The sequence below is a fragment of the Hyla sarda genome, unplaced genomic scaffold, assembly GCF_029499605.1.
Source record: "Hyla sarda isolate aHylSar1 unplaced genomic scaffold, aHylSar1.hap1 scaffold_1251, whole genome shotgun sequence".
Classification (NCBI taxonomy): Eukaryota; Metazoa; Chordata; class Amphibia; order Anura; family Hylidae; genus Hyla; species Hyla sarda.
In genome coordinates, this window is record NW_026607872.1 from 70,963 (window position 1) to 88,859 (window position 17,897).

The 17,897-nt window shown below is 50.5% G+C and overlaps 8 pseudogenes; all 8 read right to left on the bottom strand.

The window, feature by feature from the left end:
• Positions 1 to 3,703: 3,703 nt before the first annotated feature.
• On the bottom strand, positions 3,704 to 3,823 carry LOC130303977 (5S ribosomal RNA; annotated as a pseudogene).
• An 82-nt stretch (positions 3,824 to 3,905) lies between these two features.
• Positions 3,906 to 4,025, bottom strand: LOC130303904 (5S ribosomal RNA; annotated as a pseudogene).
• Positions 4,026 to 4,107: 82 nt separating this feature from the next.
• LOC130303928 (5S ribosomal RNA) lies at positions 4,108 to 4,227 on the bottom strand (annotated as a pseudogene).
• Positions 4,228 to 6,718: 2,491 nt separating this feature from the next.
• On the bottom strand, positions 6,719 to 6,838 carry LOC130303927 (5S ribosomal RNA; annotated as a pseudogene).
• Positions 6,839 to 7,917: 1,079 nt separating this feature from the next.
• On the bottom strand, positions 7,918 to 8,037 carry LOC130303905 (5S ribosomal RNA; annotated as a pseudogene).
• Positions 8,038 to 12,483: 4,446 nt separating this feature from the next.
• On the bottom strand, positions 12,484 to 12,603 carry LOC130303979 (5S ribosomal RNA; annotated as a pseudogene).
• A 2,698-nt stretch (positions 12,604 to 15,301) lies between these two features.
• On the bottom strand, positions 15,302 to 15,421 carry LOC130303906 (5S ribosomal RNA; annotated as a pseudogene).
• A 1,080-nt stretch (positions 15,422 to 16,501) lies between these two features.
• Positions 16,502 to 16,621, bottom strand: LOC130303908 (5S ribosomal RNA; annotated as a pseudogene).
• Between the last annotated feature and the right edge of the window lie 1,276 nt (positions 16,622 to 17,897).

Here is a 17,897-nt window from a genome sequence, read left to right on the forward strand (position 1 = left end):
CCCTAAGCTGGGTAACAGTCTGCAATCTGACGAGAGCAGGCGCGTCCAGCTTAGGATGGCCGTTGACAGCTTCACACTTTGTATACTGTGGATTTAAGCATCAATTAATATTTTTATTAATCGGAGAGGAAGGCGGCAACAGAGCAAAATGTCAATGGCACCTTGGATTGCCAGCCAGTCTCCCACGCCGGTATCTGCCGGGCAGCAGTCTGCGATCTGAGGAGAGCAGACACGTTCAGCTTAGGATGGCCGTTGACAGCTTCACACCCTGTATTCTGTGCATTTAAGCATCAATAAATCCTTTTCGGAATCGGAACGGAAGGCGGCAACAGAGCATAATGTCAACTGCACCCGGGATTCCCAGCCAGTCTCCCATGCCGGTACTTACTGGGCCCTAAGCTGGGTAGCAGTCTGCGATCTGACGAGAGCAGGCGCGTTCAGCTTAGGATGGCCGTTGACATCTTCATGCCTTGTATATTGTGAATTTAAGCATCAATAAATATTTTTATTAATCGGAGAGGAAGGCGGCAACAGAGCAAAATGTCAATGGCACCTTGGATTGCCAGCCAGTCTCCCATGCCGGTAACTGCCAGGCAGTAGTCTGCGATCTGAGGAGAGCAGGCACGTTCAGGCTTAGGATGGCCGTTGACAGCTTCACACCCTGTGTATTGTGGATTTAAGCATCAATAAATCCTTTTCGGAATCGGAACGGAAGGCGGCAGCAGAGCAAAATGTCAACTGCACCCGGGATTCCCAGCCAGTCTCCCATGCCGGTACTTACTGGGCCCTAAGCTGGGTAGCAGTCTGCGATCTGACGAGAACAGGCGCGTTCAGCTTAGGATGGCCGTTGACATCTTCACGCCTTGTATATTGTGAATTTAAGCATCAATAAATATTTTTATTAATCGGAGAGGAAGGCGGCAACAGAGCAAAATGTCAATGGCACCTTGGATTGCCAGCCAGTCTCCCATGCCGGTAACTGCCGGGCAGTAGTCTGCGATCTGAGGAGAGCAGGCACGTTCAGGCTTAGGATGGCCGTTGACAGCTTCACACCCTGTATATTGTTGATTTAAGCATCAATAAATCCTTTTCCGAATCGGAGCGGAAGGCGGCAACAGATTAAAATGTCAACTGCACCCGGGATTCCCAGCCAGTCACCCATGCTGGTACTTACCAGGCCCTATGCTGGGTAGCAGTCTGCGATCTGACAAGAGCAGGCGTGTTCAGCTTAGGATGGCCGTTGACAGCTTCACACTTTGTATACTGTGGATTTAAGCATCAATAAATAATTTTCGGAATCGGAGCAAAATATCAACTGCACCCGGGAATCCCAGCCAGTCTCCCATGCTGGTACTTTCCAGGCCCGAAGCTGGGTGGCTGTCTGCGATCTGACGAGAACACGCGCATTCAGCTTAGGATGGCCATAGACATCTTCACACCCTGTATACTGTGGATTTAAGCATCAATAAAACCTTTTCGGAATCGGAGCGGAAGGCGGCAACAGAGCAAAATGTCAACGACACCTGGGATTCCCAGCCAGTCTCCCATGCTGGTACTTACCGGGCCCTAAGCTGGGTAGCAGTCTGCGATCTGACGAGAGCAGGCGCGTTCAGCTTAGGATGGCCGTCGGCAGCTTCTCGCCCTTTAAACTGTGCATTTAGGCATCAATAAATCCTTTTCGGAATCGGAACGGAAGGCGGCAACAGAGCAAAATGTCAACGGCAGCCGGGATTCCCAGCCAGTGTCCCATGCCGGTACTTACCGGGCCCTAAGATCTGTACCAGTCTGCGATCTGACGAGAGCAGGCGCGTTAAGCTTAGGATGGCCGTCGACAGCTTCACACCTTGTATACTGTGGATTTAAGCATCAATAAATTATTTTCGGAATCGGAGCGGAAGGCAGCAATAGAGCAAAATGTCAACGGCACCCGGGATTCCCAGCCAGTCTCCCATGCCATTACTTACCGGGCCCTAAGCTGGGTAGCAGTCTGCGATCTGACGAGAGCAGGCGCATTCAGCTTAGGATGGCCATTGACAGCTTCATGCTTTTTATACTGTGCATTTAAGCATCAATAAATCCTTTTCGGAATCGTAGAGGAAGGCGGCAACAGAGCAAAATGTCAATAGCACCTTGGATTGCCAGCCAGTCTCCCATGCCCGTACTTGCCGGGCAGCAGTCTGCGATCTGACAAGAACAGGCACATTCAGCTTAGGATAGCCGTAGACGGCTTCACACCCTGTATACTGTGGATTTAAGCATCAATAAATCCTTTTCGGAATCGGAGCGGAAGGCGGCTACAGAGCAAAATGTCAACAACACCTGGGACTCCCAGCCAGTCTCCCATGCTGGTACTTACCGGGCCCTAAGCTGGGTAGCAGTCTGCGATCTGAAGAGAGCAGATGCGTTTAGCTTAGGATGGCAGTTGACAGCTTCATGCCCTTTATATTGTGGATTTAAGCATCAATAAATAATTTTCCGAATCGAAGCGGAAGGCGGCAACAGATTAAAATGTCAACTGCACCCTGGATTCCCAGCCAGTCTCCCATGCTGGTACTTACCAGGCCCTAAGCTGGGTATCAGTCTGCGATCTGACGAGAGCAGGCGCGTTCAGCTTAGGATGGCCGTTGACAGCTTCACACCCTGTATACTGTGCATTTAAGCATCAATAAATTATTTTCGGAATCGGAGCGGAAGGCAGCAATAGAGCAAAATGTCAACGGCAACCGGGATTCCCAGCCAGTCTCCCATGCCAGTACTTACCGGGCCCTAAGCTAGGTAGCAGTCTGCGATCTGACGAAAGCAGGCGCGTTCAGCTTAGGATGGCCATTGACAGCTTCATGTTTTTTATACTGTGCATTTAAGCATCAATAAATCATTTTCGGAATCGGAACGGAAGGCGGCAACAGAGCAAAATGTCAACTGCACCCGGGATTCCCAGCCAGTCTCCCATGCCGGTACTTACTGGGCCCTAAGCTGGGTAGAAGTCTGCGATCTGACGAGAGAAGGCGCGTTCAGCTTAGGATGGCCGTTGACATCTTCACGCCTTGTATATTGTGAATTTAAGCATCAATAAATATTTTTATTAATCGGAGAGGAAGGCGGCAACAGAGCAAAATGTCAATGGCACCTTGGATTGCCAGCCAGTCTCCCATGCCGGTAACTGCCGGGCAGTAGTCTGCGATCTGAGGAGAGCAGGCACGTTCAGGCTTAGGATGGCCGTTGACAGCTTCACACCCTGTGTATTGTGGATTTAAGCATCAATAAATCCTTTTCCGAATCGGAGCGGAAGGCGGCAACAGATTAAAATGTCAACTGCACCTGGGATTCCCAGCCAGTCTCCCATGCTGGTACTTACCAGGCCCTAAGCTGGGTAGCAGTCTGCGATCTGACAAGAGCAGGCGCGTTCAGCTTAGGATGGCCGTTGACAGCTTCACACTTTGTATACTGTGGATTTAAGCATCAATAAACAATTTTCGGAATCGGAGCAGAAACAGAGCAAAATGGCAACTGCACCCAGGATTCCCAGCCAGTCTCCCATGCTGGTACTTACCAGGCCCGAAGCTGGGTAGCAGTCTGCGATTTGACGAGAACAGGCGCATTCAGCTTAGGATGGCCATAGACATCTTCACACCCTGTATACTGTGGATTTAAGCATCAATAAATCCTTTTCGGAATCGGAGCGTAAGGCGGCAACAGAGCAAAATGTCAACGACACCTGGGATTCCCAGCCAGTCTCCCATGCTGGTACTTACCAGGCCCTAAGCTGGGTATCAGTCTGCGATCTGACGAGAGCAGGCGCGTTCAGCTTAGGATGGCCGTTGACAGCTTCACGCCCTTTATATTGTGGATTTAAGCATCAATAAATAATTTTCCGAATCGAAGCGGAAGGCGGCAACAGATTAAAATGTCAACTGCACCCGGGATTCCCAGCCAGTCTCCCATGCTGGTACTTACCAGGCCCTAAGCTGGGTAGCAGTCTGCGATCTGACGAGAGCAGGCGCGTTCAGCTTAGGATGGCCGTTGACAGCTTCACACTTTGTATACTGTGCATTTAAGCATCAATAAATCCTTTTCGGAATCGGAACGGAAGGCGGCAACAGAGCAACATGTCAACGACACCTGGGATTCCCAGCCAGTCTCCCATGCTGGTACTTACCGGGCCCTAAGCTGGGTAGCAGTCTGCGAGCTGACGAGAGCAGGCGCGTTCAGCTTAGGATGGCCGTTGACAGCTTCTTGATTTTTATATTGTGCATTTAAGCATCAATATATCCTTTTCGGAATCGGAACGGAAGGCGGCAACAGAGCAAAATGTCAACTGCACCCGGGATTCCCAGCCAGTCTCCCATGCTGGTACTTACTGGGCCCTAAGCTGGGTAGCAGTCTGCGATCTGACGAGAGCAGGCGCGTTCTGCTTAGGATGGCTGTTGACAGCTTCTCGCCCTTTATACTGTGCATTTAGGCATCAATAAATCCTTTTCGGAATCGGAACGGAAGGCGGCAACAGAGCAAAATGTCAACGGCAGCCGGGATTCCCAGCCAGTCTCCCATGCTGGTACTTACCAGGCCCTAAGCTGGGTATCAGTCTGCGATCTGTCGAGAGCAGGCGCGTTCAGCTTAGGATGGCCGTTGACAGCTTCACACTTTGTATACTGTGCATTTAAGCATCAATAAATCCTTTTCGGAATCGGAACGGAAGGCGGCAACAGAGCAAAATGTCAACGGCAGCCGGGATTCCCAGCCAGTGTCCCATGCCGGTACTTACCGGGCCCTAAGATCTGTACCAGTCTGCGATCTGACGAGAGCAGGCGCGTTAAGCTTAGGATGGCCGTCGACAGCTTCACACCTTGTATACTGTGGATTTAAGCATCAATAAATTCTTTTCGGAATCGGAGCGGAAGGCAGCAATAGAGCAAAATGTCAACGGCAACCAGGATTCCCAGCCAGTCTCCCATGCCAGTACCTACCGGGCCCTAAGCTAGAGCAGTCTGCGATCTGACGAGAGCAGGCGCGTTCAGCTTAGGATGGCCATTGACAGCTTCATGCTTTTTATACTGTGCATTTAAGTATCAATAAATCCTTTTCGGAATCGGAGCGGAAGGCGGCAACAGATTTAAATGTCAACTGCACCCGGGATTCCCAGCCAGTCTCCCATGCTGGTACTTACTGTGCCCTTAGCTGGGTAGCAGTCTGCGATCTGACGAGAGCAGGCGCGTTCATCTTAGGATGGCCATTGACAGCTTAATGCTTTTTATACTGTGAATTTAAGCATCAATAAATCCTTTTCAGAATCGGAACGGAAGGCAGCAACAGAGCATAATGTCAACTGCACCCGGGATTCCCAGCCAGTCTCCCATTCCGGTAATTACAGGGCCCTAAGCTGGGTAGCAGTCTGCGATCTGACGAGAGCAGGCGCGTTCAGCTTAGGACGGCCGTTGACATCTTCACGCCTTGTATATTGTGGATTTAAGCATCAATAAATATTTTTATTAATCGGAGAGGAAGGCGGCAACAGAGCAAAATGTCAATGGCACCTTGGATTGCCAGCCAGTCTCCCATGCTGGTAACTGCCGGACAGTAGTCTGCGATCTGAGGAGAGCAGGCACGTTCAGGCTTAGGATGGCCGTTGACAGCTTCACACCCTGTGTATTGTGGATTTAAGCATCAATAAATCCTTTTCCGAATCGGAGCGGAAGGCAGCAACAGATTAAAATGTCAACTGCCCCTGGGATTCCCAGCCAGTCTCCCATGCTGGTACTTACCAGGCCCTAAGCTGGGTAAAAGTCTGCGATCTGACGAGAGCAGGCGCGTTCAGCTTAGGATGGCCGTTGACAGCTTCACACTTTGTATACTGTGGATTTAAGCATCAATAAACAATTTTCGGAATCGGAGCAGAAACAGAGCAGAATGGCAACTGCACCCGGGATTCCCAGCCAGTCTCCCATGCTGGAACTTACCAGGCCCGAAGCTGGGTAGCAGTCTGCGATCTGACGAGAACAGGCGCATTCAGCTTAGGATGGCCATAGACATCTTCACACCCTGTATACTGTGGATTTAAGCATCAATAAATCCTTTTCGGAATCGGAGCGTAAGGCGGCAACAGAGCAAAATGTCAACGACACCTGGGATTCCCAGCCAGTCTCCCATGCTGGTACTTACCAGGCCCTAAGCTGGGTATCAGTCTCCGATCTGACGAGAGCAGGCGCGTTCAGCTTAGGATGGCTGTTGACAGCTTCACGCCCTTTATATTGTGGATTTAAGCATCAATAAATAATATTCCGAATCGAAGCGGAAGGCGGCAACAGATTAAAATGTCAACTAGACCCGGGATTCCCAGCCAATCTCCCATGCTGGTACTTACCAGGCCCTAAGCTGGGTAGCAGTCTGCGATCTGACGAGAGCAGGCGCGTTCAGCTTAGGATGGCTGTTGACAGCTTCACACTTTGTATACTGTGCATTTAAGCATCAATAAATCCTTTTCAGAATCGGAACGGAAGGCGGCAACAGAGCAAAATGTCAACGACACCTGGGATTCCCAGCCAGTCTCCCATGCTGGTACTTACCGGGCCCTAAGCTGGGTAGCAGTCTGCTATCTGACGAGAGCAGGCACGTTCAGCTTAGGATGGCCGTTGACAGCTTCTTGATTTTTATATTGTGCATTTAAGCATCAATATATCCTTTTCGGAATCGGAACGGAACGGAAGGCGGCAACAGAGCAAAATGTCAACTGCACCCGGGATTCCCAGCCAGTCTCCCATGCTGGTACTTACCGGGCCCTAAGCTGGGTAGCAGTCTGCGATCTGACGAGAGCAGGCGCGTTCAGCTTAGGATGGCCGTTGACAGCTTCACACTTTGTATACTGTGCATTTAAGCATCAATAAATCCTTTTCGGAATCGGAACGGAAGGCGGCAACAGAGCAAAATGTCAACGGCAGTCGGGATTCACAGCCAGTGTCCCATGCCGGTACTTACCGGGCCCTAAGATTTGTACCAGTCTGCGATCTGACGAGAGCAGGCGCGTTAAGCTTAGGATGGCCGTCGACAGCTTCACACCTTGTATACTGTGGATTTAAGCATCAATAAATTATTTTCGGAATCGGAGCGGAAGGCAGCAATAGAGCAAAATGTCAACGGCAACCGGGATTCCCAGCCAGTCTCCCATGCCAGTACCTACCGGGCCCTAAGCTAGAGCAGTCTGCGATCTGACGAGAGCAGGCGCGTTCAGCTTAGGATGGCCATTGACAGCTTCATGCTTTTTATACTGTGCATTTAAGCATCAATAAATCCTTTTCGGAATCGGAGCGGAAGGCAGCAACAGATTAAAATGTCAACTGCACCCGGGATTCCCAGCCAGTCTCCCATGCTGGTACTTACTGTGCCCTTAGCTGGGTAGCAGTCTGCGATCTGACGAGAGCAGGCGCGTTCAGCTTAGGTAGGCCATTGACAGCTTCATGCTTTTTATACTGTGCATTTAAGCATCAATAAATCCTTTTCGGAATCGGAACGGAAGGCGGCAACAGAGCAAAATGTCAACTGCACCCGGGATTCCCAGCCAGTCTCCCATGCCGGTAATTACTGGGCCCTAAGCTGGGTAGCAGTCTGCGATCTGACGAGAGCTGGCGCGTTCTGCTTAGGATGGCCGTTGACATCTTCACGCCTTGTATATTGTGGATTTAAGCATCAATAAATATTTTTATTAATCGGAGAGGAAGGCGGCAACAGAGCAAAATGTCAATGGCACTTTGAATTGCCAGCCAGTCTCCCATGCTGGTAACTGCCAGGGAGCAGTCTGCGATCTGAGGAGAGCAGGCATGTTCAGGCTTAGGATGGCCATTGACAGCTTCACACCCTGTGCATTGTGGATTTAAGCATCAACAAATCCTTTTCCGAATCGAAGCGGAAGGCAGCAACAGATTAAAATGTCAACTGCACCCGGGATTCCCAGCCAGTCTCCCATGCTGGTACTTACCAGGCCCTAAGCTGGGTAGCAGTCTGCGATCTGACGAGAGCAGGCGCGTTCAGCTTAGGATGGCCGTTGACAGCTTCACACTTTGTATACTGTGGATTTAAGCATCAATAAATAATTTTCGGAATCGGAGCAGAAACAGAGCAACATGTCAACTGCACCCGGGATTCCCAGCCAGTCTCCCATGCTGGTACTTACCAGGCCCGAAACTGGGTAGCAGTCTGCGATCTGACGAGAACAGGCGCATTCAGCTTAGGATGGCCGTAGACATCTTCACACCCTGTATACTGTGGATTTAAGCATCAATAAATCCTTTTCGGAATTGGAGCGTAAGGCGGCAACAGAGCAAAATGTCAACGACACCCGGGATTCCCAGCCAGTCTCCCACGCCAGTACTTACCGGGCTCTAAGCTGGGTAGCAGTCTGCGATCTGACGAGAGCAGGCGCGTTCAGCTTAGGATGGCCATTGACAGCTTCATGCTTTTTATACTGTGTATTTAAGCATCAATAAATCCTTTTCGGAATCAGAGAGGAAGGCGGCAACAGAGCAAAATGTCAATAGCACCTTGGATTGCCAGCCAGTCTCCCATGCCCGTACTTGCCGGGCAGCAGTCTGCGATCTGACAAGAACAGGCACATTCAGCTTAGGATAGCCGTAGACTGCTTCACAACCTGTATACTGTGGATTTAAGCATCAATAAATCCTTTTCGGAATCGGAGCGGAAGGCGGCTACAGAGCAAAATGTCAACAACACCTGGGATTCCCAGCCAGTCTCCCATGCTGATACTTACCGGGCCCTAAGCTGGGTAGCAGTCTGCGTTCTGACGAGAGCAAGCGCGTTCAGCTTAGGATGGCCGTTGACAGCTTCACGCCCTTTATACTGTGCATTTAAGCATCAATAAATCCTTTTCCGAATCAGAGCGGAAGGCGGCAACAGATTAAAATGTCAACTGCACCCGGGATTCCCAGCCAGTCTCCCATGCTGGTATTTACCAGGCCCTAAGCTGGGTAACAGTCTGCAATCTGACGAGAGCAAGCGCGTCCAGCTTAGGATGGCCGTTGACAGCTTCACACTTTGTATACTGTGGATTTAAGCATCAATTAATATTTTTATTAATCGGAGAGGAAGGCGACAACAGAGCAAAATGTGAATGGCACCTTGGATTGCCAGCCAGTCTCCCACGCCGGTATCTGCCGGGCAGCAGTCTGCGATCTGAGGAGAGCAGACACGTTCAGCTGAGGATGGCCCTTGACAGCTTCACACCCTGTATATTGTGGATTTAAGCATCAATAAATCCTTTTCCGAATCGGAGCGGAAGGCGGCAACAGATTAAAATGTCAACTGCACCCGGGATTCCAGCCAGTCTACCATGCTGGTACTTACCAGGCCCTAAGCTGGGTATCAGTCTGCGATCTGACGAGAACAGGCGCGTTCAGCTTAGGATGGCCGTTGACAGCTTCACACCCTGTATTCTGTGCATTTAAGCATCAATAAATCCTTTTCGGAATCGGAACGGAAGGCGGCAACAGAGCATAATGTCAACTGCACCCGGGATTCCCAGCCAGTCTCCCATGCCGGTACTTACTGGGCCCTAAGCTGGGTAGCAGTCTGCGATCTGACGAGAGCAGGCGCGTTCAGCTTAGGATGGCCGTTGACATCTTCACGCCTTGTATATTGTGAATTTAAGCATCAATAAATATTTTTATTAATCGGAGAGGAAGGCGGCAACAGAGCAAAATGTCAATGGCACCTTGGATTGCCAGCCAGTCTCCCATGCCGGTACTTACCAGGCCCTATGCTGGGTAGCAGTCTGCGATCTGACGAGAGCAGGCGTGTTCAGCTTAGGATGGCCGTTGACAGCTTCACACTTTGTATACTGTGGATTTAAGCATCAATAAATAATTTTCGGAATCGGAGCAAAATGTCAACTGCACCCGGGAATCCCAGCCAGTCTCCCATGCTGGTACTTACCAGGCCCGAAGCTGGGTGGCAGTCTGCGATCTGACGAGAACACGCGCATTCAGCTTAGGATGGCCATAGACATCTTCACACCCTGTATACTGTGGATTTAAGCATCAATAAAACCTTTTCGGAATCGGAGCGGAAGGCGGCAACAGAGCAAAATGTCAACGACACCTGGGATTCCCAGCCAGTCTCCCATGCTGGTACTTACCGGGCCCTAAGCTGGGTAGCAGTCTGCGATCTGACGAGAGCAGGCGCGTTCAGCTTAGGATGGCCGTCGGCAGCTTCTCGCCCTTTAAACTGTGCATTTAGGCATCAATAAATCCTTTTCGGAATCGGAACGGAAGGCGGCAACAGAGCAAAATGTCAACGGCAGCCGGGATTCCCAGCCAGTGTCCCATGCCGGTACTTACCGGGCCCTAAGATCTGTACCAGTCTGCGATCTGACGAGAGCAGGCGCGTTAAGCTTAGGATGGCCGTCGACAGCTTCACACCTTGTATACTGTGGATTTAAGCATCAATAAATTATTTTCGGAATCGGAGCGGAAGGCAGCAATAGAGCGAAATGTCAACGGCACCCAGGATTCCCAGCCAGTCTCCCATGCCAGTACTTACCGGGCGCTAAGCTGGGTAGCAGTCTGCGATCTGACGAGAGCAGGCGCATTCAGCTTAGGATGGCCATTGACAGCTTCATGCTTTTTATACTGTGCATTTAAGCATCAATAAATCCTTTTCGGAATCGTAGAGGAAGGCGGCAACAGAGCAAAATGTCAATAGCACCTTGGATTGCCAGCCAGTCTCCCATGCCCGTACTTGCCGGGCAGCAGTCTGCGATCTGACAAGAACAGGCACATTCAGCTTAGGATAGCCGTAGACGGCTTCACACCCTGTATACTGTGGATTTAAGCATCAATAAATCCTTTTCGGAATCGGAGCGGAAGGCGGCTACAGAGCAAAATGTCAACAACACCTGGGACTCCCAGCCAGTCTCCCATGCTGGTACTTACCGGGCCCTAAGCTGGGTAGCAGTCTGCGATCTGAAGAGAGCAGACGCGTTTAGCTTAGGATGGCAGTTGACAGCTTCACGCCCTTTATATTGTGAATTTAAGCATCAATAAATAATTTTCCGAATCGAAGCGGAAGGCGGCAACAGATTAAAATGTCAACTGCACCCTGGATTCCCAGCCAGTCTCCCATGCTGGTACTTACCAGGCCCTAAGCTGGGTATCAGTCTGCGATCTGACGAGAGCAGGCGCGTTCAGCTTAGGATGGCCGTTGACAGCTTCACACCCTGTATACTGTGCATTTAAGCATCAATAAATCCTTTTCGGAATCGGAACGGAAGGCGGCAACAGAGCAAAATGTCAACGGCAGCCGGGATTCCCAGCCAGTGTCCCATGCCGGTACTTACCGGGCCCTAAGATCTGTACCAGTCTGCATTCTGACGAGAGCAGGCGCATTATGCTTAGGATGGCCGTCGACAGCTTCACACCTTGTATACTGTGGATTTAAGCATCAATAAATTATTTTCGGAATTGGAGCGGAAGGCAGCAATAGAGCAAAATGTCAACGGCAACCGGTATTCCCAGCCAGTCTCCCATGCCAGTACTTACCGGGCCCTAAGCTAGGTAGCAGTCTGCGATCTGACGAAAGCAGGCGCGTTCAGCTTAGGATGGCCATTGACAGCTTCATGTTTTTTATACTGTGCATTTAAGCATCAATAAATCATTTTCGGAATCGGAACGGAAGGCGGCAACAGAGCAAAATGTCAACTGCACCCGGGATTCCCAGCCAGTCTCCCATGCCGGTACTTACTGGGCCCTAAGCTGGGTAGCAGTCTGCGATCTGACGAGAGAAGGCGCGTTCAGCTTAGGATGGCCGTTGACATCTTCACGCCTTGTATATTGTGAATTTAAGCATCAATAAATATTTTTATTAATCGGAGAGGAAGGCGGCAACAGAGCAAAATGTCAATGGCACCTTGGATTGCCAGCCAGTCTCCCATGCCGGTAACTGCCGGGCAGTAGTCTGCGATCTGAGGAGAGCAGGCACGTTCAGGCTTAGGATGGCCGTTGACAGCTTCACACCCTGTGTATTGTGGATTTAAGCATCAATAAATCCTTTTCCGAATCGGAGCGGAAGGCGGCAACAGATTAAAATGTCAACTGCACCTGGGATTCCCAGCCAGTCTCCTATGCTGGTACTTACCAGGCCCTAAGCTGGGTAGCAGTCTGCGATCTGACAAGAGCAGGCACGTTCAGCTTAGGATGGCCGTTGACAGCTTCACACTTTGTATACTGTGGATTTAAGCATCAATAAACAATTTTCGGAATCGGAGCAGAAACAGAGCAAAATGGCAACTGCACCCAGGATTCCCAGCCAGTCTCCCATGCTGGTACTTACCAGGCCCGAAGTTGGGTAGCAGTCTGCGATCTGACGAGAACAGGCGCATTCAGCTTAGGATGGCCATAGACATCTTCACACCCTGTATACTGTGGATTTAAACATCAATAAATCCTTTTCGGAATCGGAGCGTAAGGCGGCAACAGAGCAAAATGTCAACGACACCTGGGATTCCCAGCCAGTCTCCCATGCTGGTACTTACCAGGCCCTAAGCTGGGTATCAGTCTGCGATCTGACGAGAGCAGGCGCGTTCAGCTTAGGATGGCCGTTGACAGCTTCACGCCCTTTATATTGTGGATTTAAGCATCAATAAATAATTTTCCGAATCGAAGCGGAAGGCGGCAACAGATTAAAATGTCAACTGCACCCGGGATTCCCAGCCAGTCTCCCATGCTGGTACTTACCAGGCCCTAAGCTGGGTAGCAGTCTGCGATCTGACCAGAGCAGGCGCGTTCAGCTTAGGATGGCCGTTGACAGCTTCACACATTGTATACTGTGCATTTAAGCATCAATAAATCCTTTTCGGAATCAGAACGGAAGGCGGCAACAAAGCACAACGTCAACGACATCTGGGATTCCCAGCCAGTCTCCCATGCTGGTACTTACCGGGCCCTAAGCTGGGTAGCAGTCTGCGATCTGCCGAGAGCAGGCGCGTTCAGCTTAGGATGGCCATTGACAGCTTCTTGATTTTTATATTGTGCATTTAAGCATCAATATATCCTTTTCGGAATCGGAACGGAAGGCGGCAACAGAGCAAAATGTCAACTGCACCTGGGATTCCCAGCCAGTCTCCCATGCTGGTACTTACCGGGCCCTAAGCTGGGTAGCAGTCTGCGATCTGACGAGAGCAGGCGCGTTCTGCTTAGGATGGCTGTTGACAGCTTCTCGCCCTTTATACTGTGCATTTAGGCATCAATAAATCCTTTTCGGAATCGGAACGGAAGGCGGCAACAGAGCAAAATGTCAACGGCAGCCGGGATTCCCAGCCAGTCTCCCATGCTGGTACTTACAGGGCCCTAAGCTGGCTAGCAGTCTGCGATCTGACGAGAGCAGGCACGTTCAGCTTAGGATGGCCGTTGACAGCTTCACGCCCTTTATATTGTGGATTTGAGCATCAATAAATAATATTCCGAATCGAAGCGGAAGGCGGCAACAGATTAAAATGTCAACTGCACCCGGGATTCCCAGCCAGTCTCCCATGCTGGTACTTACCAGGCCCTAAGCTGAGTAGCAGTCTGCAATCTGACGAGAGCAGGCGCGTTCAGCTTAGGATGGCCGTTGACAGCTTCACACTTTGTATACTGTGCATTTAAGCATCAATAAATCCTTTTCGGAATCGGAACGGAAGGCGGCAACAGAGCAAAATGTCAACGACACCTGGGATTCCCAGCCAGTCTCCCATGCTGGTACTTACAGGGCCCTAAGCTGGCTAGCAGTCTGCGATCTGACGAGAGCAGGCACGTTCAGCTTAGGATGGCCGTTGACAGCTTCTTGATTTTTATATTGTGCATTTAAGCATCAATATATCCTTTTCGGAATCGGAACGGAATGCGACAACAGAGCAAAATGTCAACTGCACCCGGGATTCCCAGCCAGTCTCACATGCTGGTACTTACCGGGCCCTAAGCTGGGTAGCAGTCTGCAATCTGACGAGAGCAGGCGCGTTCAGCTTAGGATGGCCGTTGACAGCTTCTCGGCCTTTATACTGTGCATTTAGGCATCAATAAATCCTTTTCGGAATCGGAACGGAAGGCGACAACAGAGCAAAATGTCAACGGCAGCCGGGATTCCCAGCCAGTCTCCCATGCTGGAACTTACCAGGCCCCAAACTGGGTATCAGTCTGCGATCTGTCGAGAGCAGGCGCGTTCAGCTTAGGATGGCCGTTGACAGCTTCACACTTTGTATACTGTGCATTTAAGCATCAATAAATCCTTTTCGGAATCGGAAACGGAAGGCGGCAACAGAGCAAAATGTCAACGGCAGCCGGGATTCCCAGCCAGTGTCCCATGCCGGTACTTACCGGGCCCTAAGATCTGTACCAGTCTGCGATCTGACGAGAGCAGGCGCGTTAAGCTTAGGATGGCCGTCGACAGCTTCACACCTTGTATACTGTGGATTTAAGCATCAATAAATTATTTTCGGAATCGGAGCGGAAGGCAGCAATAGAGCAAAATGTCAACGGCAACCGGGATTCCCAGCCAGTCTCCCATGCCAGTACCTACCGGGCCCTAAGATCTGTATCAGTCTGCGATCTGACGAGAGCAGGCGCGTTCAGCTTAGGATGGCCATTGAAAGCTTCATGCTTTTTATACTGTGCATTTAAGCATCAATAAATCCTTTTCGGAATCGGAGCGGAAGGCGGCAACAGATTAAAATGTCAACTGCACCCGGGATTCCCAGCCAGTCTCCCATGCTGGTACTTACTGTGCCCTTAGCTGGGTAGCAGTCTGTGATCTGACGAGAGCAGGCGCGTTCAGCTTAGGATGGCCATTGACAGCTTCATGCATTTTATACTGTGCATTTAAGCATCAATAAATCCTTTTCGGAATCGGAACAGAAGGCGGCAACAGAGCATAATGTCAACTGCACCCGGGACTCCCAGCCAGTCTCCCATGCCGGTATTTACTGGGCCCTAAGCTGGGTAGCAGTCTGCGATCTGACGAGAGCAGGCGCGTTCAGCTTAGGATGGCCGTTGACGTCTTCACGCCTTGTATATTGTGGATTTAAGCATCAATAAATATTTTTATTAATCGGAGAGGAAGGCAGCAACAGAGCAAAATGTCAATGGCACCTTGAATTGCCAGCCAGTCTCCCATGCTGGTAACTGCTGGGCAGCAGTCTGTGATCTGAGGAGAGCAGGCACGTTCAGGCTTAGGATGGCCGTTGACAGCTTCACACCCTGTGTATTGTGGATTTAAGCATCAATAAATCCTTTTCCGAATCGGAGCGGAAGGCAGCAACAAATTAAAATGTCAACTGCACCCGGGATTCCCAGCCAGTCTCCCATGCTGGTACTTACCAGGCCCTAAGCTGGGTAGCAGTCTGCGATCTGACGAGAGCAGGCGCGTTCAGCTTAGGATGGCCGTTGACAGCTTCACACTTTGTATACTGTGGATTTAAGCATCAATAAATAATTTTCGGAATCGGAGCAGAAAAAGAGCAAAATGTCAACTGCACCCGGGATTCCCAGCCAGTCTCCCATGCTGGTACTTACCAGGCCCGAAGCTGGGTAGCAGTCTGCGATCTGACGAGAACAGGCGCATTCAGCTTAGGATGGCCGTAGACATCTTCACACCCTGTATACTGTGGATTTAAGCATCAATAAATCCTTTTCGGAATCGGAGCGTAAGTTGGCAACAGAGCAAAATGTTGACGACACCTGGGATTCCCAGCCAGTCTCCCATGCTGGTACTTATCGGGCCCTAAGCTGGGTAGCAGTCTGCGATCTGACGAGAGCAGGCACGTTCAGCTTAGGATGGCCGTTGACAGCTTCTCGCACTTTATACTGTGCATTTAAGCATCAATAAATCCTTTTCGGAATCGGAACGGAAGGCGGCAACAGAGCAAAATGTCAACGGCAGCCGGGATTCCCAGCCAGTGTCCCATGCCGGTACTTACCGGGCCCTAAGATCTGTACCAGTCTGCGATCTGACAAGAGCAGGCACGTTAAGCTTAGGATGGCCGTCGACAACTTCACACCTTGTATACTGTAGATTTAAGCATCAATAAATTATTTTCGGAATCGAAGCGGAAGGCAGCAATAGAGCAAAATGTCAACTGCAACCGGGATTCCCAGCCAGTCTCCCATGCCAGTACTTACCGGGCAGCAGTCTGCGATCTGACAAGAACAGGCACATTCAGCTTAGGATAGCCGTAGACGGCTTCACACCCTGTATACTGTGGATTTAAGCATCAATAAATCCTTTTCGGAATCGAAGCGGAAGCGGCTACAGAGCAAAATGTCAACAACACCTGGGATTCCCAGCCAGTCTCCCATGCTGGTACCTACTTACTTACCGGGCCCTAAGCCGGGTAGCAGTCTGCGTTCTGACGAGAGCAGGCGCGTTCAGCTTAGGATGGCCGTTGACAGCTTCACGCCCTTTATACTGTGCATTTAAGCATCAATAAATCCTTTTCCGAATCGGAGCGGAAGGCGGCAACAGATTAAAATGTCAACTGCACCCGGGATTCCCAGCCAGTCTCCCATGCTGGTACTTACCAGGCCCTAAGCTGGGTAGCAGTCTGCGATCTGACGAGAGCAGGCGCGTTCAGCTTAGGATGGCCGTTGACAGCTTCACACTTTGTATACTGTGGATTTAAGCATCAATAAATATTTTTATTAATCGGAGAGGAAGGCGGCAACAGAGCAAAATGTCAATGGCACCTTGGATTGCCAGCCAGTCTCCCACGCCGGTATCTGCCGGGCAGCAGTCTGCGATCTGAGGAGAGCAGACACGTTCAGCTTAGGATGGCCGTTGACAGCTTCACACCCTGTATATTGTGGATTTAAGCATCAATAAATCCTTTTCCGAATCGGAGCGGAAGGCGGCAACAGATTAAAATGTCAACTGCACCCGGGATTCCAGCCAGTCTACCATGCTGGTACTTACCAGGCCCTAAGCTGGGTATCAGTCTGCGATCTGACGAGAGCAGGCGCGTTCAGCTTAGGATGGCCGTTGACAGCTTCACACCCTGTATACTGTGCATTTAAGCATCAATAAATCCTTTTCGGAATTGGAACGGAAGGCGGCAACAGAGCAAAATGTCAACGGCAGCCGGGATTCCCAGCCAGTGTCCCATGCCGGTACTTACCGGGCCCTAAGATCTGTACCAGTCTGCGATCTGACGAGAGCAGGCGCGTTAAGCTTAGGATGGCCGTCGACAGCTTCACACCTTGTATACTGTGGATTTAAGCATCAATAAATTATTTTCGGAATCGGAGCGGAAGACAGCAATAGAGCAAAATGTCAACGGCAACCGGGATTCCCAGCCAGTCTCCCATGCCAGTACTTACCGGGACCTAAGCTAGGTAGCAGTCTGCGATCTGACGAAAGCAGGCGCGTTCAGCTTAGGATGGCCAATGACAGCTTCATGATTTTTATACTGTGCATTTAAGCATCAATAAATCCTTTTCGGAATCGGAACGGAAGGCGGCAACAGAGCAAAATGTCAACTGCATCCGGGATTCCCAGCCAGTCTCCCATGCCGGTACTTACTGGGCCCTAAGCTGGGTAGCAGTCTGCGATCTGACGAGCGCAGGCACGTTCAGCTTAGGATGGCCATTGACAGCTTCATGCTTTTTATACTGTGCATTTAAGCATCAATAAATCCTTTTCGGAATCGGAACGGAAGGCGGCAACAGAGCATAATGTCAACTGCACCCGGGATTCCCAGCCAGTCTCCCATGCCGGTACTTACTGGGCCCTAAGCTGGGTAGCAGTCTGCGATCTGACGAGAGCAGGCGCGTTCAGCTTAGGATGGCCGTTGACATCTTCACGCCTTGTATATTGTGAATTTAAGCATCAATAAATATTTTTATTAATCGGAGAGGAAGGCGGCAACAGAG